Here is a 27,702-nt window from a genome sequence, read left to right on the forward strand (position 1 = left end):
TCTAAATAAGTAACTGCTTTCCAGAAAGAGCAAAAGCAGCCCTATTTAGAAACATTAAGGTTAAAAGTCAAGAAAATAGTTCATTCAATCTTTAAAGTTTCCTTTGCTGGGGTTTTTTTTTCCTCTTTTCCCTAAAATACTTTGTTCATACTGCCCTTAGCATTTTATTAAGCAGTTTACAAGGCAGTGTAACCTAAATGTATGCTGCTTTGTGAGGCACAGGTAGTGCTAGCTGTTATTAATGAGGTCTTAGGACAAATGACCACTTTTTAGCTTGTTTTATATAACATGAAATTTGTAAAAATAAGTTTGACATTGACTATAGCAGTCCACCCAGGTGCGTCAAATGTCTTTTCACCCTCCTCCAATTTCTATGCCTTCCTGCTTTCTCTGTATGTGGCGTGTGTGTGTGTGTGTGTGTGTGTGTGTGTTTGTTTTAGGCAGGGTTTTGCTCTGTTGCCCAGGCTGGAGTGCAGTAGTGTCACAATCTTAGCTCACTGCAGCCTACTCCTCCCAGGCTCAGGGGATCCTTTCACGTCAGCCTCCTTGGTAGCTGGAACTACAGGTGTGCCACCATGCCTGGCTAACTTTGCTGTAATTTTTGTAGAGACGGGGTTTCACCATATTTCCCAGGCTGGTCTCAAACTCCTGAACCCAAGTGATTGGCTTACCTTGGCCCCCCAAAGTACTGTGATTACAAGCCTTGAGCTTACAAGCACCTGGCTCTCTCTTAATACATACTGTCTGTGGGTCTTTGGCCTGAATTGCGCCTTGATTTTACTGTATGAAAGCCCAGCTCTTTTAGTTCAGAAAAATGAAACTTCCACTCACATTTCCTGAAAGAATCAGGCTGAAGTTGGCCTCTATGCAGCTTTGCCAAAATTACACTCTTGCTTGACTTCCCATTCCTGTCCTGCTATTCCCATTTCTTTACTTACCATCTTGATAAATCATATGCATACATTGCTCTCTACCTGCTTCTGGAGAACTCACCTAAGTACTAACTGACTATAGAAGTAATTAGTAATTGTAAGTCAGTAGGCCCCGTGTGGTGGCTGACACTTGTAGTCTCAGCACTTTGTGAGGCCGAGGTGGGTGGATCTCCTGAGGTCAGGAGTTGGAGACCAACCTGGCCGACAGGGTGAAACTGTCTGTACTAAAAATACAAAAATTAGCTGGGCATGATGGCATGTTCCTGTAATCCCAGCTACTCCAGAGGCCGAGGCAGGAGAATCACTTGAAACCCCTGAGGCAGAGGCTGCAGTGAGTCAAGATCATGCCACTGCACTCCAGCCTGGGGAAGAGAGTGAGACTGTCTCAAAAGAAAACAAAAAAAACCAAATAGGGTATCTTTCCTGTTCTGGAATAAGGCCAAAACTGAAATCATAAGGTACCAAGCGTCGCATTCTAAGATTAGATCAGTGGTAGCTAGGACCAGTGAATGCTACAGGGCTTCCTGAAGGGCACCAGTTGAGAAAACATGCTCCATCACCAACCACTATTCCACAGACAGCTGGGGAGCCCTGGAAGAGGTCCTCTTTTGGAGGAGTCCATTGTTAGGAATGTCATTTACTCTTTCGGGCTTTTGAGTGCAGGGAGGTAACAGGTTGCACCTGCACTCACAAGCCACATGGGGAGTCTGGGTGAGGTCACTCACCCCTACAATCCCAGCACTTTGGGAGGCCCAGGCAGGCGGTTGGCTTGAGCCCAGAAATTTGAGACCAGCCTGGGCAACACAGCAAGACCCTGTTTCTACAAAACATACAAAATTTAACTGGGTGTGGTGGTGTATGCATGTAGTCCCATCCATACCATAGGGAGGCTAATGTGGCAGGTTCATCTGATTCCAGGGAGCTCGAGACTGCATTGAGCCATGATTGCACCACCGAAATCCAGTTTGGGTGATAAGAGACCCTAACTTAAAAAAAAAAAAAAAAAACACAGGAGGAAGGCCTGAGGAAGTAACTTGGGATTCAAGATGCTTGTTAGTACGGGAGACCAACATTTCTCTTTCTGGTTGAATTTGTGTTTACCCACCAGCAGCAGATTCCAAAGCATGGAGACAGAATTGGAGGAGTGATGTGGGAGTGAACTGTTAGGCTGAGGGGTATTGAAAATGCACCCTACCAGCCTGAGAAACGATTCGTGAGTTGAGGACTAGAAGACTTCTGCAATAACATGAAGGGGGTGGGGGACGTGGTTTAAAAGGCAGGTGCAACAGATGAAGTGATGCCTCTAGCTGGGGATCAGCCACAACATAGCTAATTCTCAAATCCCAAGGGACTGCAATGCCATGGTGTCTGGGCGAGTGTGGTTGCCTCTGCAGCACGGAGCCCATCAACCACTTACCAGAATGCAGTCATAGCCAATTAGGGAAAGGGTGGAACCCCACAGTAAGGCGGTGTTTCTCCAACCAGGCTGCACCTGGAAAATTAAAAGCACGTAAAACCCGTGCTCAGGCCCCATCCCAGTTTAATCAGAGGCATAGTATTTTTGTTAAGGGGCTCCAGATGGTCTTAATGTTTAGCCTTAAATTGAGAACCACTGCAACAAGGAAACCTCTTTTAGCGTGTACTTCTCAAGCAGAAGAGAGCAAAGGAAGAAAGTATATAAAAAGCAAACCATCTGGGATTGGAGTGGGCCTGTAGTACATACGGACAAAAACCCATTTTGAACCCGATATGGAATCTTGTATGAAATAAGAGGTTTTAAAATAAACAGGACTGAGCTTTGGAAACGGAAATAGACTATAAATATAGGCTGAAAATTTAGAGAACTTTTTCCAAGAAGGAAAAGATGTTGCTACTGAAGAAGGAAGGGGGATTCGGCAGTTAAAAATGGTTGCAGGTTTACTCTCCAATGATTTGATTCTCTTCTGTACACTAATTATAATTTTAAACGTCTTTAAAGGTTAAAAGGTTGCATAGCTTTGCATTTTAATCTGCTACAGTTTATAACCAAGGGTCCATGGATCATATGTTACATGAAGTTGGAAATGAAATTAGGTGTTTTTTTTTGTTTTTTTTGAGACAGAGTCTCAGTCTGTCGCCCAGGCTGGAGTGCAGTGGCGCCATCTCAGCTCACTGCAACCTCCGCCTCCCCAGGTTCAAGCGATTTTCCTGCCTCAACCTCCAGAGAAGCTGGGATTACAGGCGCCTGCCACCACACCTGGCTAATTTTTCTACTTTTAGTAGAGATGTGTTTCACCGTGTTAGTCAGGCTCTCTTAAACTCCTGACCTCAAGCAATCTCCCCACCTCTGCATCCCAAAATGCTGGGATTCCAGGCATGAGCCACCACCCCTGGCCTAGGTTATTTTTAATTAAGAGCTATTAATCCAGAATTAGTGGGAATTTTTTTTTACACAGCATATCTTTTAATTTTTTCTTGCCCTTCTTGAAAGTTTTCTTGTTAAGTGATGCGAAATATGATACTACATCAGATTATAGGTATTTTAATTTAAAGAAGAGTATGGGTTATAGAAACATCCGTTGTTCTAAAGGCCCCCTGTAGATGGCATTGCTTGACTTTGTCTTCAAATGTTTCATAGAAAGGAAGTTAGAATCTACTTTGAAATGCAGTCACATTTTAAAGGTGAACAAAATTACATTAAAAAAATAAGCCTACCTTTTATGATTTGCTTTCAGAAGATAACACGGGGTAAGTAAAGCAAGTTTTTTTCTTATAAAATCGTATTTGATTTATCTTTCCATTTCTTTCTGATATGCCTTTTGAATATCATTCATAAAGCTACATTATTATAATTCATAAAATATTTTCTCCGCTATTGATACCTTCCATGAAAAGACATATTTAAGAGGCTAAATTAGTTCAAGTGCTGTTCTGAAAATGAATTTACCTTGAAAGTACCTTTTACATAATCATGATTTTACATCTGAGACACTTAAAACTTCTCATTTTAATTAGTTTTTCAAAGCAGTTTTTCTTTTCCAGTAGAGTAAGTAGTAGTTTTTACATCAGAAGGCTGAAGCTCTGTCTTTCGCTCCCACAGTCCTGGAGGCTCAGGCCAGGTATTTGACTTTCGGGTTTTCTTTTTTCTCAGGAAACATCAGGATTTGAAACAGTTTTGATTCATTGATGATAAACATTTTAAAAGTAGAATATTCAGTTTTCATACCATAAAGACCTTCACTCTAATAGAAATACAGAAAAAAAGACTTGCAATAATATCTTACTGAAAATTAATGGAAAAGCTAAGCTTTTACTTTCCATAATTTTGGGTAGGGAAGAAATAAATTCTCAAGCCGTTTTCACTAGTTAAGTTTAAAGCATTAGATATTTGGGGTAAGACATTGTCTGAAGTTCTTATGTGTTGGTGAAGTTCTGTGAATATCTAGTGAGCCCCACCAACTGTGAGATACATTCTAAGTCATTGATTATTAATAACAAGACACTATCATTTGCAAATGATAAAATACGGTAGAGCAAATTATTTTCATGATAATATTTTGCTCACGTGCATTCTGAAAACAGTGTCAGCACAGAGGCCCTGAGACAACATGATCTGGGTTTGAATCCCAGTACTGCCACTAGCTGTGTGACCTTTAAGTTACTTAAACTCTGTGTGCCTCAGTTTCCTCATATGTAAAGTAAAGATCATAATAATATCTATCATGGGTTGCCGTGGAGATTAAATTAGTCTAATACATGCAGTGTACTTAGGTACCTGGCACATAGTAAGTGTTCAATAAATGTGACTATAGTTGAGGTGGCATTACAGGTAGGGACTTGGAAAATATGCATAAATGCAAGTCGATTTTATCTGTTGCAGTGTGAAATCTGGGCATCTTTTCGAGAGTATAGGATGCATGTAAACATTCCTCCCCAGTCATGATGGGAATGGCAGCTGGCATGGGAGGAGGTTGAGAACATTGTTACACAGCATATACTGTTATTTTAAAAAATAAGCAATTTTAGGAAAACAAGATACGGGGCAGAAAAATCTTTGTTCACTGTTCATTTTTACAGTTTGAAAGCAACTGCCACGAGCATTGACAAGCCAATAGGGACAGAGCAAATCCTCGTTTCTAAATACGGGAGCCTGGGTTTGCTGGCTGGAGCTCCAAGATCAACATTCCACCGCCCTGGACCCTTACTTAGTTCTTCCTTCCACAATTCGTTGCTAAACCTGCAACCAGTTAGGTAGCAGATCATTCAAGTACAGCAGAAAGTCATTTTTCTGAAGTCTGGGACTTGATCTATCTGCATAACAATATTTTCAGAGTTTAGATTTATTAACTAAAAGAGCAAAGTGACTTTAAAATACTTTTGTAGCAGTTGCTTCTTGCCTAGATAATCTTTCATTGTGTAACAAGTGAGTATGGCGGGATGCGGAGCTTAACTGGTTCCTCAGGCTATCTGGCCATGTCTTTACTGACAAGAATGAGAGAACCGTGGACTGTATCCGTTTCTCCATCAGCCAGTGTCAAGTGGCACATAACTTTACTTCAGAAGGGGTGGCCAATCTTTTGGCTTCCCTGGGCCACACTGGAAGAAGAAGAATTGCCTTTGGGCCACACGTAAAATACGATAATGATGGCTGATGAACTTAAGAAAAAATTGCAAAAAAAATCTCACAGTGTTTTAAGAAAGCTTACGAATTTGTGTTAGTCCACATTCAAACAGATCCTGACCCATACACAGCCCATGAGCAGTGGGTTGGGCAAGCTTGCTTACTGCATTATATTACACTTGCAAGGCCTTTTTGTTTTCAATTAATGGAAAAGATGGTCATGAATACTAAACAGGTGGTCTTAATTTTTCAAGATCTTTATACATTACCTATAATACTGTAACTTATTTTGGTGAAGAATTCACATCTTTCAATTTTCACAAGGTTGAAAACAATATTTCTTCCTCACAAAGCAAAATTAAAATTTTTGTATAAGAGCTGGCCTAAGGCTTGGTGCAGTGGTTCATGCCTGTAATTGCAGCACTTTGGGACGGCTAGGCGGGTGGATCATGAGGTCAGGAATTTGAGTCCAGCCTGTCCAACATAATGAAACCCCATCTCTACTAAAAATACAAAAATTAGCTGGGCATGGTGTCACAAGCCTGTAGCCCCTGGCTACTCAGGAGGCTGAGGCAGAAGAATTGCTTGAACCCAGGAGGCAGAGGTTGGAGTGAGCTGAGATGGTGCCACTGCAGTCCAGCCTGGGCAACAGAGCAAGACTCTGTCAAAAAAAAAAGAAAAAAAAAGCTGGCCTAGATAGGCTTGTTTCAGTATTTAACAAATTCTTTTCAGGTTATTAGCACTAATGAACTGTACCACTGACAGTCTTTTGATGGATCAGTGCTTTTAAATACTTTTGGGTTTTTTGTTTTTATTTGTTTGAGGCAGAGTCTTGCTTTGTCACCCAGCCAGCCTGGAGTGTAGTGGTGTGACCTTGGCTCACTGCAACCTCCACCTCCCAGGCTTAAGCGGTCTTCCCACCTCAGCCTCCTGAGTACCTGGAATTACAGGCATGTGCCACTGTGCCGGACTAATTTTGTATTTTTTGTAGAGATGGGTTTTGGCCATGTTGCCTAAGCTAGTCTCAAACTCTTGAGCTCAAACAGTCCTCCTGCTTTGGCCTCCCAAATTGCTGGGATAACAGTGATAAGCTACCATACCTGGCTTTGAGTAATTTTTTAAAAGTTAACTTTAACTCAGATTTGTAAATCTATTGAAGTCCAGGCATTAATGGTTTGAGTTCCAGGTGCTCGTGTTGGCTTATGATTGACAAATCATTGCCAGAGCTTTATGTATACAGTACAATCTCACGTATCTACATTCACTACTCAACCTTGTTCTTCTAAGGATTGTGTCCTGAAGACCTGCTCGTGCTGCATGCACAGTACAGCAATGTATTGAGGTGCTGCAAATACAAATTACTATTTTTTTTATCCAAAGCTTAGATGAGAACCTTTACACTTGTGTTTAGAACGAGTGTAAATAATCTCGTGGCATATAATTCACTTGGAACAAAAGTCTGGTTTCTTACAGTGCAAAAACAGGAAAAACAAGTTTCACACTCCCACAAGTAATAAATGTTTAACTAGAGAATATCTTTGGATTTCAGTGACATTTATGAATGTAGGTATAATCAGGTACTTTTAAAATAGTTATTTTCTTTCTAAATCTTGTTACTAGAATTTTCTTTTCTTTTCTTTTTTTTTTTTTTTTTTTTTTTTTTTTTTTTTTTGAGACAGTGTTTCACTCTTTTGCCCAGGCTAGAGTGCACTGACATGATCATAGCTCACTGCAGTCTTGACCTCCTAGGCTTAAGTGGTCCTCCTGCCTCAGCCTCCCAGTAGCTGGGACTATAAATGACATGGAGAGACAGGGTCTTTTTGTAGAGACAGGGTCTTACTATGTTGCACAGGCTGGTTTTGAACTCCTGGGCTCAAGCAGTCATCCCACCTCGGCCTCTCAAAGTGCTAGGATTACAGGTGTAAGCCACTGCAGTGGATGGTGTTTTTTAAATTCTGTTGTTCAAAACTCCTTTTACTCTCAAGCACGTATCTGACACCCACAGTCAGTCTGTTACTCTCTTTCTCTGTGAAATGTCTGGTGGTTAACCTGAGGGTCCAAGGAACAGGAGAGGCAGAGTCTGGCTGGTAGTAACAGTGTTCCCAGTTGGAAGCTCCAGTTCAGTTCTAAATCTGACCACCTTCCCTTTACCCGCCCAAGCTTTAGGAGAAAACAGCTCACTTGATTACCACCTAATCTACCTGTATGTCCTTGCGCAAGTTAAACTCTGCATGTTACTTTCCCTTTCTGTAAAAAATCCCTTTCTGCATGTTACTTTCCCTTTCCCTATCCATCTACTGGATAACATTGTGGTGATGGTTAAACTAGATAATGTATGGGAACCATACTTAAGCAGTCTCCTGTCACTTACTTTTATGTTCCAAACAGAAGTCTTCACCACCTCTTTTAGACTCTACCTTCATATAAGAAGAGAGAAGCCACAGGGGAAAATAATTGAGAGGTTGCTCTTAACAACAAAAATCCTGTGAGCCTTTAATGAGGCGTAGGGCATTACTGGGTTGATACTTCCCAGCAGAGTGCAAGACCAAAAGCAAAACCAAAGAAATAGTCCCCTTTTGAAAGCACGAAGCTCCCAATGTGGCAGACTAATGAAGGCCATAGAGGGTGGGAGCAGCACTTACCAAAGAAGTTCCCAGAGACTCCTCAAAATACTGTGAAATGGACAGCAAATGAAATGGCTCGTTGCTGTTAAAGTTTCTCCACAGTTAAAACTGAGGACCTATGTGTAAAGAGTCTGGAACAACACCTGACATAAAAGATCCTCAACAGCAGGGAGGGAGAGCATCAGGATAAATAGCTGATGCATGCTGGGCTTAATATTTAGGTGATGGGTTGATAGGTGCAACAGACCACCACAGCACATGCTTATCTGTGTAACAAACCCTGTACATCCCACGCATGTATCCCAGAACTTAAAATCCTCAATACATTTTAATTCTCTTTTCTCATTTTCAAATCCACCCTCAGTGACTTCTGAACATTGAACACATCTATTCATTCCTTTAATTCAGCTGATAGGCACTGTGCTAGGTATCAGGGATACGCGTGGGTACACATCAGTACTCTTAGATATTAGGGACAAATAATAAGATGCATTCCATACCCCTAAGCAGCTCTCACATCCTTAATAAGAGAAGCATATGCAAAAAATAATTGCAGCTCATGAAATGCAATCATAAAGGCATAAGCTAGTCACAGTGGCAGTGCAAAGGAGGGTGTGGCAGCTTCTGCCTCAGTTGGTCAGGGAAGATTTCATGAGGGGACCATTAAGTTAATTGTCGAAGGATGAACGGAAATCCACTGGAGAGCCTGCCAGGTGTTCTAGGCAAACACATGCAACGGTATCAAATATGACTTTGATGTGGCTCGCGCATAGGGCACATGGGTAGGCAGGAGGGCAGGGCAAGGACATGCAGAGTCCATGTTGTGTATTCAGGAGTGCAGATGAATTCTGGAGGTAATGAGAGGATATTTCCATCCTTTAAGCATGGAAGCCACTTGGCGAAGTCATTTTAGAAAGATTATTCTGACAGCAAATTTGGAGAGTGGGTAGGAGAAGAGAAGACATGAGGCAAAGAGATCAGGAAGGAAGAATGAACAGGGAAGAGATGTTGAGGAGTAGTGTCTGAGCTCCGGCAGTGGCAGAAGGAATGGAGAGGAAGGAATGGAGAACCACTGTGGAGCTAGACTAAGCCAGATCCCATAAGTTGTGTAGGTGCCTGAGGAGCATCCTGATGGAGCCAGGGCCTCTATGGGCCTCTACGGGCCTCATCCTATCCTTGTGCAGGTCAGAGCCCTTTTTCTTTAAAACACTTTTATTTTGAAAAGAGTTGTAACGGACCAGGCGCGGTGGTTCACACCTGTAATCCTAGCACTTTGGGAGGCCAAGGTGGGTGAATCACCTGAGGTCAGGAGTTCAAGACCAGCCTGACCATCATGGTGAAACCCCATCTTTAAAAAAAAAAAAAAAGAAAAGAGTTGTAATAACACTAATTTTATTAGAACTAGAGACTTGGCCGGGCGCGGTGGCTCAAGCCTGTAATCCCAGCACTTTGGGAGGCCGAGGCGGGTGGATCACGAGGTCAAGAGATCGAGACCATCCTGATCAACATAGTGAAACCCCGTCTCTACTAAAAATACAAAAAATTAGCTGGGCATGGTGGCGCGTGCCTGTAATCCCAGCTACTCAGGAGGCCGAGACAGGAGAATTGCCTGAGCCCAGGAGGCTGAGGTTGCGGTGAGCCGAGATCGCGCCATTGCACTCCAGCCTGGGTAACAAGAGCGAAACTACGTCTCAAAAAAAAAGAACTAGAGACTTTACTGTCATCCGTCAGAAAATTGTCCTGTATATAAATCATGTAAGTTTGGAATCAACAGCTACAATGTTAATTTTTTTTTTTAACTTCAAAACAATAATGATGTCTGCAATGTGGTATCCCCTTTCAGTGTTGCTCTTTGCTGTACCCAGCCTGAGTGGCCACATGCTGCGACCCTGGTTACATGTATGCAATAGGCAGCTAAATACCAGCAGCCCTCTGCTTATGCGAGTTCTGTGGGTTTCAACCAAATGCAGATTGAAAATATTCAGGAAAAAAAAAAAAAAAAGGATGGTTGTGTGTGTACTGAACATGGACAGATCTTTTCTTGTCATTGTTCCCTACACAAGACAGTATAACTACTGTTTACTTAACATTTACATTGTATTAGGTATTATAAGTAATCTAGAGATGATCTAAACTACATGGGAGTTGGGGGGTGGGTGCAGAGGGCGAGCGCATAGCAAATGGATGCTGGGCCTAATACCTAAGGGATGGGTTGATCTGTGCAGCAAACCACCATGGCACACATTTACCTATGCAACAAACCTGCACATCCTGCACATGTACTGAAATTAAGAGTTGAAGATTAAAAAAAGAATTCAGTCGAATAAAAAATAATAAAGTATGTGGGAGGATGTGTGTAGATTATATGCAAATGCTACAGTATTTTACATAAAGGACTTGAACGTCTGTGGATTTTGGTATCTGTGGGGGTCCTAGAATTCATTCCACATGGATACTAAGGGAGACTGCATATAGGTTTGAGGGCAGAAGAGAGGGAGGATAGAGCACCCTAAATGGGGAAAAACCTCTGGGGATACCAAAATTCAAGGAGTAATTGGGAAAAAAGAGAACAATTAAAGGTGAAATCTTGAAATGTCTTCTGCCTTGACTTCAGGAACGGTTCTCAAACAGGCTGATGGTCATGTAGCTACCATTTTTGTACTTCATACGCGGAGACTTCCAACCTGCCTTTCATGTGCCAGGATTCGATTTGATACCTCTGCCCCCAAGTCAGCATCGTGGTGCTGCCTGCCAGTCAACAGCTTTCTGCAGTAGTGCCATCTTTGCACTGCAGTACTTGGGCAGCTGTTTTAATACCTGGCCCCTGTTCTAAAAAAACAAGAGAAGACCCCCACATCAATATGTTGTTGCTAATGATGAGGAACTCGGGTCTCGAATGAATACAACTCAGGATGGAAGCCACTGGTGTTCAGAAAGCAGTACATGTTTTAGCCTCAATAACTGCTCATTGGACTTAGTTTGTGAGTTCACTTGTGAAAAGGAATAAGGAAAATGTGAGTATAGAACCAATATTGGAAATATTATTGAACACAGGGGTCTATTTATTTTTCCTTTTGATGCTGGAACTTTCCTCACATTTGACTTAAGTAGGTCTGACTTTCTCTGTCCACCCATCATCTGGTTGCGCGTCGGTCACCATCCTTCATTCCTTTTCCTTTTCAGCCTTCTCAGCTTAAATCACAATTCCTTGGGGCTCTGTCTTTTGACCGCTTATCTCTATACACGTAGATCTTGCAATTTCCATGATTCCAACTACAAGCTTATTGTAGAGGCCCCCTCTCTGGACCTCTGGCTCCGACCCCTCTCTTCAGTCTGACCTCCCCTTCGGCTGCCTGCCTGACGTCTTCCTTTGCTTGCCCAACCAAGAGTATGTCTTAGCAAAATTTCTGCAAAAATAGACTCTTCTGCCTCATATTCTTGTTTTACTAATGGCATCACCATTCTTTTAGCGTTTCTAGTTTCTTCTGCTGCACCTGAAATCAGCATATCATACACTGATGTAGCTGTGATGGGTTCTCTCAGTTTTCTTCCACTTTCCGTCTTTGCTGCCATCGCCTCAGGTTGGGCCTCACTACCTCTAATCGATGCTCCTCTATTAGTCTCCCCCTCTTCAATATCTCTCTACAGTTATCTGTGCAGGCAGTGGCAGCAGAGCGTACTTCTAACCTAGAGTTCCAAACTTTTGATCATGCTACTCCCAATAGCCCGCCAAGTTCAGGAGAGACTTGGGTTTCCTGACCCAGGCTAACCCACAGGATCCCTCCCCCACACCCCCGCCCAGATAAGAGGCCTTTCTTTACTGGGGTAGCTAGTACCCGCGATAATGTAAGTTCTGAGCTGCCCAAGAGTAAAAGTCAAGACAGAGGAAAGCAAAGTCTAGAAGCAAACAGAGAATTAGAACACTTTTGAGTGTCTGAAGCCAGCTATGTCTAAAGCTGCTGCAGCCCCTGGACTTCCTAGTTTCTTAACCTAGTTAACTCTGTTCTGCTGATTTAGGGCTGGGTTTCTCTCCCTTGCAGTGGATCAGATCCTAATTGGTAGAGCATTCAAACCTTCAGCTCGTCAAACCCTACTCTTAAGATGCTTCTCAATCATTATCTTCCCAGAAAGTGGTCTGTGTTTTGTCCACCCAGCAGATCATCTTAACAGTTGATTTAGAAGCTTTCTAGAATAGTGTTGGTTGCTGATCATACTGTGAAGATCTTAAGTTATCAAACTACAAAAGTAAGCATTATGAAACTCATCAGAAAGCAAAAGTGGCCGGGCGCGGTGGCTCAAGCCTGTAATCCCAGCACTTTGGGAGGCCGAGGCGGGTGGATCACGAGGTCGAGAGATCGAGACCATCCTGGTCAACATGGTGAAACCCCATCTCTACTCAAAATACAAAAAATTAGCTGGGCATGGTGGCGCGTGCCTGTAATCCCAGCTACTCAGGAGGCTGAGGCAGGAGAATTGCCTGAACCCAGGAGGTGGAGGTTGCGGTGAACCGAGATCGTGCCATTGCACTCCAGCCTGGGTAACAAGAGCGAAACTCCGTCTCAAAAAAAAAAAAAAAAAAAAGAAAGAAAGAAAGCAAAAGTGGAAGAAACTGTAAAACCTGTTGTGGGAGTGGTTTGATTTAAACGTAACAAATGAGGAAATCCACTTCTTTGGACCCAGGAAGTGTTCAAGCCTGCACCTCTCCATCCCGCCATCGAGGGATTATTTAGTGAGAATAACCCCCATGATTATGGGGGTCCCTGAGAAGTGGAGGGAGAGTTGCAGCATGTATTACTAAGAGGTACTTGGGCAGTGAGGTTTGCCGAGCAAGTGCTTTTGTTGTTGTTGTTTTTGTTGCTTTTTGGTGGTTTTCTTGTTTTTTAAAATTTATCAAAACAAAACAAAAAATGGGTCTTGCTACATTGCCCAGGCTGGTCTTGAACTTCTGGGCTCAAGTGATTCTCCTGTGTCAGTCTCCCAAAGTGCTGGGATTACAGGCATGAACCACTGCACCTGGCCAGGAGAGCAAGTTTTAAAACTGGTCAGGTGCTGTAGCTCATGTTTGTTGTAATCCCAGTATTCTGGGAGGCCAAGGCAAAAGGATCATTTGAGACCAGACTGGACAATGTAGTGAGACCTTGTCTCTACTAAAAATAAATGTCAAAAAATAAATAAATAAATAAATAAAAATAAATAAAAATAAATGTCAAAAAATTAACCTGGTGTGGTGGCACACACCTGTAATCCCAGCTACTCAAGAGGCTGAAGTGGGGGGATTGCTTGAGCCCAGGAGATGAGGCAGCAGTCAGCTATGATAGCGCCACTGCACTCCAACCTTGGTGACAGAGCACAAAACAAAAAAAAGTTTTAAAACTGAAGGTGCTTTCTTGTTGCTTTTCTCTTGGGTTATGGGGAAAGCCACATTCAGAGTGGAGTTTTAATTTTTTTCCTTTTCTGTTGTATTTCCCTTTAGTTACCCAGACTTCAGGAAAATCTGACACTTGGGTATTGCTTATATGTGGTGGCAGAAAGTGAAGAGAGAGGCCAGTACAGGACACATACTTGCCCCACATTCACTTCGTGTTCCCAGAGTAGAGTTGTAGGTTGATCTTAAAGGCAGCTTTGATGATTGACAGATGATCAGCTGCAGTTGTAGGAGAATTAAATCACGAATTTATGTATAAGAGGCCAGGTTAAATGTTGGGGCTGCATATGGGTGGGCTTCAGACTCAAAAATTAATAGAAGTGCCGGCCGGACATGGTGCTCATGCATGTAATCCCAGTAATTTGAAAGGCTGAGGCAGGTGGATCGTTTAAGATCAAGAGTTCAAGACCAGCCTGGCCAAATGGTGAAACCCTCGTCTCCACTAAAAAACACAGAAATTAGCCAGGCATGGTGGCATGAGTTTGTAATCCCAGCTACTCAGGAGGTTGATGCAGAAGAATCTCTTGAATCCAGGAGGTGGAGGTTTCAGTGAGATGAGATCTCGCCGCTGCACACCAGCAGGGGCAACAGAGGGAGACTCCATCTCAAAAAAAAAAAAAAAAAAAAAAAAAAAGTGATAGAAGTACTGTCATCGATCTTACCTAATGTGATCAGGAATAACATAGTATCCAAGCCACTCCTGCCACTTAGCAATTCAGAGCTATGCATTTAGATAAAATCTCTGTCTAGCCCTGTGAAATATGAGCAGAGGAGCAGAGGGGTGTGTGTGTGTGTGTGTGTGTGTGTGTGTGTGTGTGTGTGTGTGAGAGAGAGAGAGAGAGAAAGAGTGAAGGTCATTAGTAGTAGGTTTTGGTAATTATTGGTAAAAGGCTGCAGGGGAATCTGTGACTTTATTTTTTTTACCAGTGTCTCCAGAGCACAGGCATAACTTTCCAGATAGTCTTGAAAAATTAACTGTTACTCTGCAACAACAACAAAAAAGCATCCTTTCCCATACTCCCATGAGTTTCCTGGCAACAAGAATGGGATTCTATAAAGAAAGAATCCAGGGTTTTCTTGTTTAGCCGACCCTGTTCAGGAGGTGGTGTGTGATTCTCCCAGAAACACTTATCCAGCCACAGGACATTTCCCTGGACTCTGATTCATCCATGAGTCCTCAGAATATTTTGCTACCATCTTTCAAAACAATCCATGCTAAGTATTGATCATGATTAGGAGCGTGGCCACACGGACCCCCTCAGGTCACCCTGTCTCTCTCCTGATTGAAAATCTGCCTCAGCATTACTTGGTGGGGACTTTCCGGACTAACAGAAGCCGGAGGGAAAAGGCTGTGCTCCCGCCTCTGCTGCTGACTGGCTGTGCCTTCTGAGCCAGGTCCCTCGGTCTGAGTGTTTTTTCACCTGTGAGACAGGGATGATGATAGTGGTGGTGGCGACATTTGGGTTTTTTAATTTTTAAAATTGATTTTGAGACATAGTTTCCTCTCTGATCTCAGCTCACTGCCACCTCCGCCTCCCAGATTCAAGTGATTCTCATGCCTCAACCTCCCGAGTAGCTGGCATTACAAATGCGCGCCACTACACCTGGCTGATTTTTATATTTTTAGTACAATCGGGGTTTGGCCATGTTGGTCAGTCTGGTCTAGAGCCCCTGACCTCAGGTGATCCACCTGCCTCGGCCTCCCAAAGTGCTGGGATTACAGGCATGAGCCACCGCTCCTGGCCTGGTGGTGACATTTGTTATGTTCAGCCATGGAGGTCTCAGGGTTCTTGAACAGTAAGATGGATGTCACAGCCAAATGCCAACTTGAAATCTGGATGGAAATGTGAGTTCCTGTGGGTATTTCTTACGGTTGACAAATGGCTTGATTCCTTTTTTCCCCTTCTCTGCAGCATACTGCGTTTGAAATGAGTAAATGGGGCTCCGGGGCTGCTAGGTACGTTTGCTTACAGCAGCTGTCTGTGGATCTACTGCGTCTCTGCATGAGCAGGGTTCTCAGCCCACACTGCATGGCAGGGGGTGGAGACAGACTCTGGATCCGCTCCCCTCGGTCTCCCAGGCTGGCTTCCTTTCAGGCCCTAGCTGATCCTGGACCATATCTTATCCATCTTCTCCCCTCACACTTTCTCTTCACAGAAGGTGAACCGAGACAAGGATTCACCATCTCTCCTTATCTGCATCTGGCAGGCCAGGCCATGTGCCAGGTGCTCTGGGTACCAGCTGCCCATCGTTATGTAGAGGAGCTAGTTCCTGGAGGGAGTGGCTACTATAGGACAGAGCCTGGGACACGCCAAGTATTTGATACCAATTATTATTACTCTTTACTGGAGTACACAGGAGCGACCTGGTTTTGCAACTGTTTTCCTTTGATTCCTTCGACCTATCAAATGAAACAACTCCTCAGCTCAATACTCTGATTTCATTGTTCCTAAAATAATTTAGGGTTGTAGATCTTCCCAGGCAGGCTGTAAATGCTGTTTTGGTCTCTGGGAGCTCCAGGACCTGAATGAAAGCAGCCCAGCCCGTGAGAAGCTCTGCTGTGGAGGATCAGGCAGCATTCAACATTGGGCTTCCAGGGTGCCAAGGCCTCACAAAGCCTGGTCCCTGGGACAGGGCTCCCTCCAAGCCCGAGCCTCAGGGGAAGGCTCAGCGGTCACAGCCCACCAACGCTTCCTCTCAGCTGCCAACGCTGATCGGGGTGGGAAGTGCGGCTGCTTCCTGGAGAGGCTCAGCCCTGAGGTTACGGAAGACAGTGGGCAGACTGCGGAAAATCACCCAGAGATTGCTGCTGACAACTTCAGGTCTTCAGAGCATCACCCTTCTGTTTATAGCTGGAGAGAGGGGTGCCCAGCCAGGGAGAGCCAGGAACGGGTTCCGGCTTCCATCACTCAGGTACTCAGGAGCCCCTGGGTAGTCCACACTGACTCACACTGAGCTGAGCTGTCCATGGCACCGACCCGTTTGTCCACTGATGCTTCCTCCCTCCAGGAACACTGTCCAGATTGAACAAGAGAGGATCCCAGATGGTCACCACAGGCATCATTTTATATAAGTCCCCGTTGTGGCCCAGGGTCGGTCCCTGCACCGCACTATGACTTACCTATGACTTTATCTGCATTCACATAAGCACTAGGGGGACAGGAAGCTGTTACTCCGGTCCCCGGGGGCCTCTCTCCAGATGCCTACATTTTAAAGACTGTTCTGTTTGTCTACAGTGTAACTCTATTGACTTATTTTTGTGTCTATTTTATCTCGCAAATTCCATGGCCACCTCCTTTAAGGTAAAAACGGGACCCAGCACGGAGGCTCACACCTGTAATCCCACTACTTTGGGAGGCCGAGGTGGGTGGATCACAAGGTCAAGAGATCAAGACCATCCTGGCTAAAATGATGAAACCCCATCTCTACTAAAAATACAAAAATTCGCTGGGCGTGGTAGTACACGCCTGTAGTCTCAGCTACTCAGGACGCTGAGGCGGAAGAATCACTTGAACCCAGGAGGCAGAGGTTGCAGTGAGCCGAGATTGCCCCACTGCACTCCAGCCTGGTGACAGAGCAAGACTCCGTCTTAAAAAAAAAAAAAAAAAAAAGACAAGAACGGCGTCTTCTTTGCATCTTGCACCATCCTTGCACTTATTGCTTGGGAATATTTGAGTATCCCGTTCCATAATTAATCCACGTGTCTTTCCTTGAGCACCTGCAATATGAGCACCAGGTTCTTTTACAGGGAATACAAAAATGAGTAGACATGAATGGAGAATGGGGCAAAAGAGTGGAAAAGGAGTAGTAGCTTATTTCCTAAAGTTTGGTGTGAAATAGGAGAGAGACGGGGTGGAGAGGCTTGTAGAAGCGCATGGGGAGGGGAGCTTGTGGTTGAAGATGAGCGAGGGTGACCAGGGGGTAGATAATTGATGGAGCGAGGGGTGGAGGGTCCTGGAAGGAAGGAATGGGAACCTGAGCACAGGCAGATTGATTGTGGGAAGAAAGTCACTTTTTCATCAAGACTAATGGAAGGAGAGAGGGAAGTGAAGGTGGGGAGGGAAGGGAGCTGTAGAGAAATGTGGACACAAATGTGAAAGAAAAGGGCTCACCCTAATGTCCTCAGGTTTTCACTATTGAATGAAGGAGCGGATATGAGCCCCAACATTAAAGCGCCAGAGCTGACAAGGATCCATTGCTGGATGATTGGAGGTGGCATCTGTGACTCAGAAATGGCCATGTGGCTTGACTGGGGGAGGTCAAGGGAAAAGGAGGGGGAAGGAGAGCAAAGCTGGGGAAACAGGAATTCTCTCTAGGGCCATCTTGTCTTCCCTCTCCCATCCATACCCCATGTATCGGGATCCTGAGGCCCATCTGTCCTTCCCCAAGTTCTGAAGTTCTCTCTCCTTCCCTCATGGTGTGCTTTGCTGGCTAAGTAACCAATTGCTGTTCTGGTTCAGTAGCTGCTCCTGGCTTTGTGTGCTTTCCTCTCTCGGGTACCAGTGTGATTTTCTTAGAAGATGGAAGAGGTCCAGTTAGCTTTTGGTTCAGATAGTCTGTGTACTTTGTTATTGCAGCCCTAACAAACTAAGACGATAACCTTACAGCTGTATTTTAAAGGTATGAGATATTAGCAGGTTGTGGTGGCACATGCCTGTAATCCCAGCTACTCAGGAGGCTGAGGCACGAGAATCACTTGGACCTGGGAGGCAAAGGTTGCAGTGAGCCAGGATTGTGCCACTGAGCTCCAGCCTGGGCAACAGAGACTCTGTCTCAAATAAATAAAATTAAAAATTAAAAGTATGAGATATATTTCATCAACATTTTAAGGATTGTTTGATATGTCAAAAACTGCATTATAGAGTAGTTTAGACTCTATAACCTTCTCACAAATATATTCAAGAAGAAGGTATTTACTTCACAAAAGACTTAACATTAAACATTTGTTCAAATTCATCTACTCTTTTCATGAAAAATATTTTCTAAAACAAGGTTTTGTTAACTATGGCAGAGTAGTCATGAATTTCCAGCAAACCTGGCTGCTTTCCTGTTGGCACATGGGATGAACTTATCCTCTGTAAAGGGACTGGTGTTTTGGGGCATGTGACATTGTCTTAACCCGGGCACCTATAACACATATACTCCAGACTGGGTTGCTTAGACCAGGGGTCCCCAACCCTTGGGCCATGGACTGCTACTGGTCCATGGCCTGTTGGGACCTGCGCTGTGGCACCTCAGTGAGCCCCGCCTCCTGTCAGATCAGCAGCCATGTCACAGTCTCATAGGAGCGCAAACCCTATTGTGAACTGTGCATGTGAAGGATCTAGGTTGCCTTGCTTATGAGCCTTTAATGCCACCACCAGTCTGTGAAAAGATTGTCTTCCACAAAACTGGTCCCTAGTGCCAAAAAGGTTGGAAATCGCTGACTTAGACAACAGAAATTTCGTTGTTAACTTTTTCACAGTTCGTGAGGCTGGCAAGTCCCAGATGAAGGTGCCTGCAAATCTGGTGTCTAGTGTGGGCGCTACTCCTGGTTTACAGCAGGGTGTCTTATTGCTGTGTCCTCACTTGGCAGAGAGAGAAGAGAGAGCAAGTTCCTGTGCCTTTTTTTTTTTTTTTTTTTTTTTTTTGAGACAGAGTCTGGCTCTGTCACCCAGGCTGGAGTGCAGTGGTGCGATCTCGGCTCACGACAACCTCCAACTCCTGGGTTCAAGCAATTCTGAGTAGCTAGGACTAATAGGCATGCACCACCATGCCCAGCTTTTTTTTTTTTTTTTTTTTGTATTTTAAGTAGAGATGAGGTTTCACCATGTTAGCCAGGATGGTCTTGATAGCCTGACCTCGTGATCTGCCCACCTCGGCCTCCCAAAGTGTTGGGATTACAGGCGTGAGCCACTGCGCCCAGCCTCCTGTGTCTTTTTGTAAGGGAACTAATACATTGATGAGCACCTCCCAAAGGCCCTGCCTCCTAATACTATCACACTGGAGGTTAGGATTTTAACGTAGGAATTCTGGGGAGGCCACAAACATTCAGTGCATACCAAGTGCCTATAATAGAAATTTCTATCTCACTCTTTGAGTGCACACCACACAGTGTGCTAGACATCACTCCCAAATGTCATCCCCTGAATTCTCACAACAGGCCTAGGAGATGGGCAGGTATCCCATGGCACATACAAGAATATCAGAACTTAAAGTGGTTAAATAATGGTCTGCAGTTACAGAGCTAATCACTAGGAAGAATGCTCCCTAATTCTGACAGACCAGGTGTAGACCTCAGCTCTGCTGCATCCTGGCAGTGTGACCTCAGCAGGCAGCTTAACTTCTCTCTACCTCAGTTTCTTCATTTGTAAAGTGGAGACATGGTACTATGTACCTCATGGGGTTGTTGGACAGATTAAAATGAGATAATGTATCTTCTTGGCACAAAGCCTGGCAAATATAAAGTCCTCTAATGTTAGCTATTACTATTGCTTTAAGAAATATGGTAAGAGCTGGGCATGGTGGCACATGCCTGTAATAACAGCACTTTGGGAGGCCAAGGCGGGCAGATCGCAAGGTCAGGAGTTCTAGAACAGCCTGACCAACATGGTGAAACCCCATCTCTACTAAAAATACAAAAAAATTAGCCAGGCGTGGTGGTGCACACCTGTAATCCCAGTTACTTGGGAGGCTGAAGCAAGAGAATCGCTTGAACCCGGGAGGTGGAGGTTGCAGTGAGCTAAGATTGTGCCACTGTGATCCAGCCTGGGAGACAGACCCAGGCTGGGTCTATGTTAACTATGGCAGAGTAGTCATGAATTTCCAGCAAACCTGGCTGCTTTCCTGTTGGCACATGGGATGAAATTATCCTCTGTAAAGGGACTGGTATTTTGGGACATGGGACATTGAAAAAAAAATAAAAAGAAGTATGGTAAGTAAAAATACGATCAGAAATTCTATAGCAGTGTTTACGAAGAGCTTTCTGTTTTGTCAGATGAGGAAACAGGCTGAAAGAAGTTGAGTGACTCAATTGGGCCCCCCCAGCCAGTAAGCAGTGGGAAGGGGACTCAATCCAGCTTTCTGGCTTCCAGCAGGACAGAGCTGCAGACTTCCAACAGGTACTCCACTAGTCAATGTCCTTGAAATAGTGAAAGCTCCTGTCTCAGCCTAAAAGTCATGTCTGTGTGTGAGTTTACTGTGGAGGAGGAAAATGGCTAAAGACTTTTTTTATGTTTTTTTTTTTAAAGATGGGGTTTCACCCTGCTGGTCAGGCTGGTCTTGAACTCCCAACCTCAGGTGATCCACCTGTCTTGGCCTCCAAAGTGCTTGAATTACAGGGACGAGCCACCACGCCCGGCCGGCTCAAAGACTCTTATCCTGTTGTGTAAAGTTCCTCTTGCTTTACAACTCTGCTAGTCAGGGTTCCCCAAAGAAACAGAAACAACAGAATGTGCAGAGAGAGAGAGAAGTTGATTGTAAGGAGTTGGCTCATGTGATGGAGGCTGGTAAGTCCAAAATTTTACAGGGTGGTCCAGCAGCTGAAGACCCAGTGAAGAGCGAGTGTTGCAGCTGAGGTCTGAAGGCTGTTTGCCAGAAGATCCCTTCTTGCTCAGGAGCGGTCAGCCGTCTGTTCTATTCAGGCCTTCAGATGATTGGCGAGGCTTAGCAGACGTTATGGAGGGTCCTCTGCTTTACTCAAAGTCAACCAATTTAAATGCTAATGTCATCTAAAAACACCCTCACCAGAAACACCCGCAATAATGTTTGACCAAATATCTGGGCACTCTGGCCCAGCCAAATGGACATGAAAAATTAACCGTCACAACCTCTTTGCCTAGCTCCATCAAGAATTTGCTGAGAGCTATTATGCAACGTACTGGCCTTAACTCCCACTCCCCAAATGCCCTGGAAAGATGAAAAAGTGCTGTAGGATAAGGTTGAGTCTTTGAACCCAAACCTCCCGTCCTTGTTTTTTTTTTGAGATGGAGTCTCTGTCGCCCAGGCTGGAGTGCAGTGGCGTCATCTCAGCTCACTGCAACCTCCACCTCCCGAGTTCAAAGGGTTGTCCTCCTTCAGCCTCCCGAGTAGCTGGGACTACAGGCGTCCGCCACCACACCTGGCTAATCTTTTGTGTTTTTAGTAGAGACAGGGTTTCACCGTGTTAGCCAGGATGGTCTCCATCTCCTGACCTCGTGAGCCACCCACCTCATCCTCCCAAACTGCTGGGATTACAGGCATAAGGCACCCTTCCTGGCCCCTTTTTCTTTCAGAAGAAGAATCCTGTTAATGAAGCAGTTTACTTCCTTTCATTTTCAGTCCATCCACTTGTGGTAGCAGGCTGGTAGGATTGTAGGTGAACCTTTATTTTTTTCTTTCCTCATTTCTTTTGACATGGTGGTAATGTTTTACTTTTGTCTTAACTACCAGCTTGCCTGCAACGAAGGGAACCAGGGCGGGAAAGTGTGTTCCTAATCTTCTCTTTAATTATGGCACTTGTTTAAGATTAGCTAAGCCTGGCTCATTTTTAAGTCAATTTTATTGAGGTAGAACTGCCGATTGCAAAAGTAGGTTTTAAAAATATTCCACATCTGTTTAGAAATGGTAGAAAACTAAAAGCTCAGGAGGCTGAGGCAGGAGAATCGCTTGAACCCGGGAGGTGGAGGTTGTGGTGAGCCGGGATTGTGCCATTGCACTCCAGCCTGGGTAACAAAAGCGAAACTCTGTCTAAAAACAAAAAAACCTAAAAGCTAAATTCTGTGTAAACTGAAATAGCACCATCTTGAATGTCAGGGAAAGGACATACTTAGGAAACTGGTCTTCATGGTAGTGTGCCTAAAGTGCAGGGCAAAATTTAGCCTTTTTTTTTTTTTGAGACGGAGTTTCGCTCTTGTGACCCAGGCTGGAGTGCAATGGCGCGATCTCGGCTCACCGCAACCTCCGCCTCCTGGGTTCAGGCAATTCTCCTGCCTCAGGCTCCTGAGTAGCTGGGACTACAGGCACGTGCCACCATGCCCAGCTAGTTTTTTGTATTTTTAGTAGAGACGGGGTTTCACCATGTTGACCAGAATGGTCTCGATCTCCTGACCTCGTGATCCACCTGCCTCAGCCTCCCAAAGTGCTGGGATTACAGGCGTGAGCCACCGCGCTCGGCCCTTTTTTTTTTTAAGGCTCGTCAAGTGAAGCCGGGGGAGTTGAGAGGGAATTAAGACGTCTGTACCTGGTTGTGATTAGTTAGTTGTAAACACCACTGCAGTCGGACCAGCCAAAAATCAGCCTCTCAAAAGTGTTAAAACGATAAAACCAAAAGCATGAGGCAACAGCTTTGTGAAAGTGTTAAAATTACCACCAGTCATTTAAATTTAAATAATTTAATTTAATTATTAAGTAAACTTGCCAAGGTCCGTGGGCAGAAATTCTCACCCAGTAACCATTGCAAATAATAATCCTACTGGAATACTCAGCTGGCCAGATATCTGAAGTGTGGCACCGGGAAGGACTCTAATGAATAAACTAACCACCTTCTATTTATATGGCACTCTGTTTTGAAAGGTCTTTCAGTGATACTCGCTTTGTTTATTTGATCCTTACAAACACTGATGCCATAGGACAGCCAGATATCTTTCTCGCCATTAAGACTGAGAGAGGTTCAAGGTCATATCGCTGCCAAGTGCAGGGAACAGAACAGAAGGAGCTCATCTTTCCTCTGCATTGTAATCAGCCCCAAGGTCTTTGTTGGATGCTTGAGACTCACCTCCAGGGCCCAGGGGTGGGTGGAGGAGAATGATGGACAGATCATTACAGAAGAAAATTATGGCCATTCTTGCAATTGGCCCATCTCAAAGAAAAAGAGAGTTCAATCAAAGTGGTATTGCCATTTTGAGTTAGAGATTTCAGGTCATAGAAATGTGCAGGCCTGCGTATTTACTGCCCAGAACTAGTAAAGACAGAAGGAAAAAAAGAGAGGGGATGAGCACTTTAACAGGATTTAAATATTACTGCCTTTTTCACAAACAGCGACAAAAACATCTCCCAAACCTTGAGGAATGGCAGTGGGGGGTGGGGCGAAGAGTGTTGCTGGGGCTAGCTCCCTCCCTGAGAGGAGAGAGTCACGCCTCCAGAGCTGTGAACGATGAATCACATCTTTTACATCAGGACTTTGTTGAGATTTCCTCGGAAACTTCACTGAGTATACAATAGAGATGACTGTTCTTTTGGGGAGATTAGCATTTTCTGGAGGGATTAGTAGACATCCATTTGGGGTTATACTGCCAATTAAAATGAAAATTAAATGAGTGTAATATGGCTTTTGTGGGCTGTGTTCACCTTTCCAGGAGGTCAGCATGGCCAGCCTGTGTGAAAGAGAAAATGTCAGACTTGGTTGCAGAAGCGCAAAGGGTGGTATCTTCGGTCTCACCTTCCTTGACAGGAGGGGCTCTTTTCAAAATCGGGACGACACCTCTCAGTTTACGAGGCACTCCCCTGTGTATCACATTTAAGCTCTACCAAGCAGAAGCATGGTTCCTGCTTTCTAGAGGCGAGAGCTTAAGGCCACAGCTAAAGGCGAATACTGGGCCTGCAGCTCCAAGCCCGTGTCCTCTCCACCCCATCACAAGGCCGACCCACTCAGGCTCTAGATGGGGGGCAGAGTGGCTGATGCAATTACTTATTGGCTCCTTGTCACCAACCATATTGTTTTGCCCAGACACGAGTGAGTCCTGGCCAAACTAAGACAACTGGTCACCCTACTTCCATGTTTTCATTAGTACTCGCCAGAGAGTCTCAAAGAACCACACTGAATGCTGGCATTTTAGGACACACTATACGTGCATGGGATATGCATAGTTTCATTCCACCCAAACAGCATTTGCGAGCATTTTAAAATGTGCAATTAGTCTCCTAAGGTTGCTATTTTGATTTCTTTTTCCTCTTCACTTCGTTATAGTTCCTCGTTGTTATTGTCTCAGATCACCAAAGGGTGGACGGGGAGGAGGAGGGAAGCAAGGAAAAATAAGGAAAGAAAGACACAGGATCCCATCTTTTCACAGCGCGGTCTTGGCTGCGGTGTGTCGAGGACCGGTCTCTAGCAGTCATTCCCAAACCTGAACATCCAGGCGGCCAGCCTCTAAGACGGTGGGCGGATTCCCGACTCTTGCCATTCATGCCGTTGGGCAATTCTCTTCCCTCCTCCCTTGAGTAGATTTGTCTTTAGGGCTCACTTTGTGTTTGTGGTTCACCCACAGTTCTCACTTCTCTCTCTTTCTCTTTCCCTCTCTTTCCTTCCCTTTCTCCCTCCCTACCATTGCTAACCCTGGGAAAGGCCTGGGGCTGCTCACAGATGCCATGCTGTGAGCAGCCCCACAGACAGGTCCCTGTGGTGAGGAACTGGTGTTTCCAGCCACGGGCCAGCGAGGACCCCAGGCCTGCTGAGGGCCAGATAGGTGAGCTTGGAAGCAGACTCCCTAGCACCAGTGAAGGCCTGAGAAGACAGACAGCTTGCTTGTAGTGCCACGAAAGACCACCAGCCAGAATCATAAGGTCAAGTCAGTCTCAGAGTCCTCACCCATATAAACTATGAGATGATAAATATTGGTGGTTTTCAGCCTTTATTTATAGGGTAATTTGTTCAGAAGCAATAGACAACTAATATAAATGTATATCAGAACCACTTAGATAACAACTTGATAAAATGTGTATTCTGGGCAGCACCCCCAGAGATGTTATTCAACAGATGCAGCCTGAGACCTTTGCCTTTTCACCAGGAATCCCAGGGGAATCTGAAATGAACACATTTCTGCTTGAGAGCACATGGAATAAACCCTCGTCTGGGAAGGCCTGGCCAGAGCGGAGACTGTAAAGAAGGGAGAATTGCCAGATAAAAACAAGATGCCCAGGCCGGGCACTGTGTCTCACGCCTGTAATCCCCTCTCTTAGGGAGGCAGAGGCTGGAGGATAGCTTGAACCCAGGAGTTCGAGACCTGCCTGGGCAATATAGCGAGACCCCGCTCTCCACAAAAAGGAAAAAAAACAAAAAGACAAGATGCCCAGTTCTATTTAAATTTCAGATAAATAACAAATAACGTTGTAGTCTTAAGTATACCTCATGCAGTATGTGGGACATATTTACACAGACACAGTATTTGTTGAGTATCTGAAATTCAAATGTAATGAAGTGTTCTGTATTTCTGCTTGCTAAATACCACCCAGAGGCCCCATGGGAAGTGAAGCCCCAGTGGGAAGTAAAGTGCTGCCTCCCTTGGCTGGATGGCAGAATTTTTCTCCTTAAGGACACAGAGGCCTAGGCTCTTCCATCCTGTGGGGTGGTGGGGGTGGCCTCCAGTGGCCTCGAAGTCTTGGTGTTCTTCTCCCTGAGGAGCTGCGGGTTGCCCAGGACGGGTCCTGCACCCCCCCACCCCACACTTCAAGGACTCCCTCTAGGCGGAGCCACTCCTGGATGTTCTGGTGGGAGGGTTTTGGGGAATCCTCCACACAGCCCATCTCATCTCCAAGAGGCTGGAGGCCCCACAGGTGGACACAGTGTTGGGCAGCCCCTTGGTGGCGGTGGCCAGTGTGCGGGCTAGGAGACTGGTCCAGTCGGTGGACCTCATGCCTGCTGGGCACCACCCACGGCACTGGGAACTTCCTTGCTGCTTTTGGTGCTGTTGGCACAGCCTTTCCAGAGCAGCGGATGAATGCCAGTCTCCTCCCACGACCCTCCAGGAACGCAGACCAACACAGCTGCTCTATTAAATACATGCACTTCTTATTCTGAGTATGTCTGAGTCTCTGATGAGCTCTATTTATTGCAACCCTCAGCCCTGTAAAGAGGAGGATGGTCCCAAAGAGCCCTGAATGCAGGCGGTTTCACAAACGCAGGCTCTCACTTCTTTTGTATGCACTTTCTTGTCACAGGCCCAGCCTTAATTTTGATGTTTACTTTGAACTGTGAAATAAGAGGATGAATGAGAGTAGAAGTGTATGTCTGTGTGTGTATGAGAAAGAGAGAGATTGGCTGGATGGACTGAAATGCTTAAGGCAGGGAAGGAAGATGAAGACTCAGAAATGGCTTCTGAAATGAAGACTCTGTGGCTGTGGCAGAATCAGAAACTTGAATACGCGCTTTGAAACCAGACCTGAAAGTGAGATCACACCACTCTGCTGTGGTTCAGCCTTGCTCAGCGGCCTGATGCAGGCCGGAAACGCACGGGAGGGGAACTCCGCTCAGTCTCTCTCCCGAGAGAAACTCTGGAGGGATCTGATCTTTTGAGAGCAAGGAGGAGGTCTGGAATCAAGTGTACAGAAGCTTTGTTTGTCCGGGAGGCTCTAAAGGGCTCTAAGAGAACTCTCTGGGTGCTGCTTTATATGAATAGAACCAGCATGGTTAAAACAAAACATATTCAAAAAGTAGAATCCGAGGATGATGGTGCCACTGCACATCTTGGATGTCAGGAGGAATCCCACATTCCCAGACCCTCACCCTAGTATAGCTGACTTGGAAGGCTGGAGAGGACCACGAAGCCATATTCACAGGATGTTATAGAGCCAGAAGGCACTTTAATAATCTAGGCTAGGGCCCAGTGCAGTGGCTCATGCCTGTGCTCCGAGCACTTTGGGGAGTGGCTCATGCCTGTAATCCCGGAGTTTGAGACCAGCCTGGGCAACATAGCGAGACTCTGTCTCTACAAAAAGTAAAAAATTAGCGGGGGCATGGTGGTGCATGCCTGTAGCTTTGGTACTTAGGAAGCTGAGGCAGGAGGATCGCTGGCACTCAGGAGATCAAGGCTGCAGTGAGCACTCCAGCCTGGGCGACAGATTGAGATCCTTTCTCCAAACAACAAACAAAAAATTCAGGCCAGGTTCCTGTTTGACAAAGAAGCAAGGCTCTCACTTTGGCCTTCAGTTTGACTTTTCTGGGCATCTGAAAAATTAGTAGCAACCTCACAGATTTATTGTAAAGATTTAGTGCAATGACATATATAAAGCCCTTAGCACTTTGCACTAAGTGGGAGCTGTTATTATTTCCCTGGTTCTGTGTGCTTGAGTGTGTGGTGGCAAGGTTGGGGTGGGCGGGGGAATCTGTTTCAGCACAGTACAAAAAAAGAGCCCTGCTTCCCGAGCAGAGTTCATATATATTTAGAGTCT

The 27,702-nt window shown here is 45.1% G+C and overlaps 1 long non-coding RNA gene across 1 annotated transcript; it reads left to right on the plus strand.

Moving 5' to 3' along the window:
- Positions 1–39: 39 nt before the first annotated feature.
- LOC101046743 (putative uncharacterized protein encoded by LINC01599) lies at positions 40–27,576 on the plus strand. The gene is made up of 6 exons (XR_012515042.1): positions 40–15,427; positions 16,216–16,512; positions 19,046–19,128; positions 24,506–24,756; positions 25,267–25,393; positions 25,999–27,576. It is a non-coding gene; the product is annotated as a putative uncharacterized protein encoded by LINC01599 (long non-coding RNA).
- Positions 27,577–27,702: the final 126 nt, after the last annotated feature.

The sequence above is a fragment of the Saimiri boliviensis genome, chromosome 2 (genome assembly GCF_048565385.1).
Source record: "Saimiri boliviensis isolate mSaiBol1 chromosome 2, mSaiBol1.pri, whole genome shotgun sequence".
Lineage (NCBI taxonomy): Eukaryota > Metazoa > Chordata > Mammalia > Primates > Cebidae > Saimiri > Saimiri boliviensis.